Source organism: Chaetura pelagica, unplaced genomic scaffold, assembly GCF_000747805.2.
Source record: "Chaetura pelagica isolate M959 unplaced genomic scaffold, ChaPel_1.0 scaffold274, whole genome shotgun sequence".
NCBI lineage: Eukaryota > Metazoa > Chordata > Aves > Apodiformes > Apodidae > Chaetura > Chaetura pelagica.
In genome coordinates, this window is record NW_009952983.1 from 850,191 (window position 1) to 854,156 (window position 3,966).

Sequence of the window (3,966 nt, forward strand, 5' to 3'; positions counted from 1 at the left end):
GATGAGAAACAGGGATAAACTTAACAACTTCAAACCTATATATTTATATAATATAAAACAACTTTAAAATAAACCCCCCATGGCAGGGGGGGTGGAACTAGATGATCTTTAAGGTCCCTTCCAACCCAAAGCAGTCTGTGATTCTATGAAATAACTTTTGTTACCTACTAACATTACTTACTCTGCTTTTTGGTTCCCCTAAAGGAGATGTTCTTTTCTTACAAAACCAATGTTGCAACAGATGTTAAAGATAAAGGTTTTCTTGCATCATTAACCCTTCCATTATTTTTCCTGGTAAGCCCTGAAATTAGTGTTAAAATAAACAATGAGTGCTGGGACCTGAAGCTTATTGCCTGTGTGTGACTAAAGAAATCAACATGATCTAAGTGTGATTATGTAAGGGAAAGTCCTACAGAAGATTGAAATTGAACACAGCAACTGTAATTATCTAAAAGGAAGTCTATTACTGTATGATAAAGCTGTCAAAATAATGATTGGAGGCTCCTACAAATCCTGCAGAAGATCAATACAGCTAATCCCACGTCACAGCTTGAGAGTTTAGAAATGGTATTTTGACCTGAATTCAGGACGGAGCCATTCAAAACACAATTAATAAATGGGTTAGAGTGATTCTCCTTAATTAAAAATTTTAAGTATTCCTGCTGGGCTGGGATCATGGTGGGGCCAGGTCCCACTCTGCTCTGCCTGACACATCCCATCACATCCCAAAAGCATCCGCCACAGCAGGACACGTTCCTGGGTGCTTTGTTTTCCTCTCAGCTCCCCAAGGGAAAACCCAGGCACTTTGTCTTTTTTAGTGAGCCCAGCATCCCTGTCACCTTTTCCCTTTCAATTTCCACCAGCCCATTTCATCCTTTCCCAGCCCACCATCTGTCTTGTCCACCTTTGTTGCCTCCATCCCATCTCACCCCACCTCGCCCCCACTGATTTATTTCGGTTTCTGCACCAGGTGGGTCAGGACACCTGGAAATTGGCTTGGACTTAATTTCCAAACCCAGAAGAGGAGCCAGGGGGGGTTGCAGGAAGAGTCCTCACCAAGACAGGCCGTGAGGGGGAAGAAATTGTTCCCATGATCCAAACTATGATCTATCATTTGGCCTCTGGGTAGTTAATTAATGACCACTGATGCCTTGGGGCAAAACCTCCTCTAAACCTTCTGCTTGGCTTGAAGCCACCCACCAACCCAAACTGCTCTGCCTTTACAGCAGTTTTGGCCCCAGGGTGGGTGGGGAGCAGTGCTTCCCAGCCATGAAACTCTTGCTGCTCAGCAGCAGGGACAGCCCACTTGCTGCTCACAGCACATTTCATTCCTCTGGAGCAGCAAAGCCCCAACCTGAACTGGTCCATTGGCCACAGCCACATCAGTGGGGCAGGGCAAGGAGGCCATCACCCCACAGCTAAATGGCCAAGTGGTGCCCATTCCCAGTCCAACCCCTCCAGAAGTCAGATTTCATGGGCACAGACCCCCAGAATCTCTTATTTATACCCACAGGCAAATATTTTGCTCCACAGCCTCCATTCCCAGCAGAGGGTGGAGGGCATGGCACTGTAGGATGCTGCCCCCTCCTTGGACTACACAAGGGGAAAAGCCCCCCTGTCCCCTTCCCAGGGGACCTGCCATGGGGACAGGGGAGCACACCAGGCTATGGAGGTGATGCTAATACAAATTAATTAAGAAGAGGCTATTTTTGGCAATGAGCAAGGACTGTGTTAACTCCCTGTTGCTCACTTACTTTGCCACCTGGGCATGGCCACCCCACACTTGTGGGGACAAGGCCACAGTGACCACAGGTGGGGCTGGGGGCTAAGATTTTTGCCTTCAGGTGAATTTATGAAGCATCACTGCAGCGAGGAGACCCTGGAGAAGGATGTGGCCCAGGGACTACACACTGATCCTGTGGGACAAGGCACAGCTGTGCCACAGCCAGGGGACCCCTTCTGCCCCTACCCCTGCTTATTGCTCACCCCATAGACAACTGGTGCTGTGAACACGTGAAGGGAGCTCATTGGTGTTGAAATCAGCCTCCAAAGAGAAGAGAACAAGGTTGGTTTGATTCAGGTTGGTTCCTGGGTCAGGTCTCCAGCGTGGCCCTGGGAGGGTTTGCACCAGCACAGGGCAAGGGCAGCTCTGCTGGGCTTGGTTCAGAGCAAAAAACAGCTCCATTTACCCTGGTGCTACAACTCACCTGAGATCCAGGAACAAATAAGACATGAGGATAATCCAAGTGTACCAGTACCTGTTGTTCTAAGTGTGGAAATGTAATTACAGCCAAACTGGAGCATCGTGGCTACCTGGACCACATCCTGCCTGTTCCCATCACCATGGAACCTTCTGTCCAGGGCTCTGTCTTGCTCTGCTGTTTAGTCCAAAAGAAAAAAGATAATCATCATCATCAAGGTCACAGTGTGAGGGCAAATGGCTGCTTTTGGGCAAGGAGATGGGGAGAAGAGAGGGGTCCTGCACAGCACCAGGGAACGTGCCCAGCCCCGAGGGAAGCTCAGCCAGACAGTGATGAATGGGGAGGACGATGAAAAGATACAGCCATATTTATTACCACTGGTCATTTCTGACAGCTGAATGTTCATAAGAATACTAATAGTCAATATTTCTTCAGCAGAGGCTTCATCCATTTTTAGCAGCTTGCTGGAGCACAGGAGATGAGTTTCTTCTGGGCTGTTTCCTGCGGCTGCCGACGTGATGTGATGAAATCTGAGCTCCTGGAGCTGGGGCCCAGTGCAGTGACACAACTTTATTGGGCTTCCAGAAATGCAATTTTACTGTGTCCAATATTGTGAGTTGATTAAACCTGATTTGAATCGACAAACATGCGGGGGGGGGGAGGTGCTGGCTTGCTCTGTAAGGTTCAATAAACAGGCTTGGGAGATAAAAAAATATATCTCTGCTTTTATTCCAATCAAACACCCGTGTCAGAAAGCTGGGGTAGAGTGAAGGGGAAGAGAGAGAAAAATAGAAAAAAGGTGTCTCCAAGCCAGTGGAGTCTCAAAGATACCAAGAGTACAAGAGATGAAAATGGAAAAGCAGACAGCAAGGCAGTACCTGGGTGCAGGAGCTGCAGGCAGAGCTTGGGGACGAGGTGCAGAGCGAGGGAGGCCACAGGAAAGCAGCACTAACCCCCCCAGCACTGACCACAGCAGCAGACTGGTATTTCAGAGCTGTCAGGGAAGGCTTGACCCTGGGAGGGAACAGCCTCTGATGAGCTCAGGACAATATCAACCTTTCCTTCCAGCTGCAAAAACCCTGCTGGGCTGAAAACCGGGCTGCTTTGATGGTTTAAAGTGATGGGTCACAGCACCCAGGGCACTACTGGTGCTCTGGAAGAGCCTGAGATGGCAACAGAGAGAGGGAGGTGCTCTCCACTCCTGTCCTGCACATTCATCCAGCCTTGCTTAGGGTCAGGATGCAGCTCTTGGAGTCCTGGGCATCAAACCCCAGCCCCAAAACCCAGCTCATCTCCCACCTCCTGCCCAGTGCAGCTGCCTGGCATTAAAAAATTGTGCCCAGGGGAGGACAAGGGGTTGTCCAGCCATTCCTGATAGCAGCCCCCACACCCCCTTTTCTAAAAGCCCTTGGTCCTCCAGGTTAAACCTGGAAGATCCCCAGCCAGCTCCTGCATCACATTTGCACTCCCCTTCCCATAAACCCAGAAATCTCTCACCACAGGGAGCCTGGCCTGCATATTAACCAGCAGCAGTTGGTGAGCTATAAATTCCCTGTATCCCTCTTTGCTGGAGCCATTTGGAGCTGTCAGAGCTGGGGATAAAACCTCCCCTCGCTGTGATTTAGCTGGAGGAGGGAGATCAAACATAAACAGGGTGCTCTGTGATAGAGTCTCTGCCCAAACACTGCAGGGTCAAGGAGAGCCCCTGCTCTGCATCCCTCACACCTCAAAAGCTGATTCGAGGATGGGATGTAGGGAATGAAAC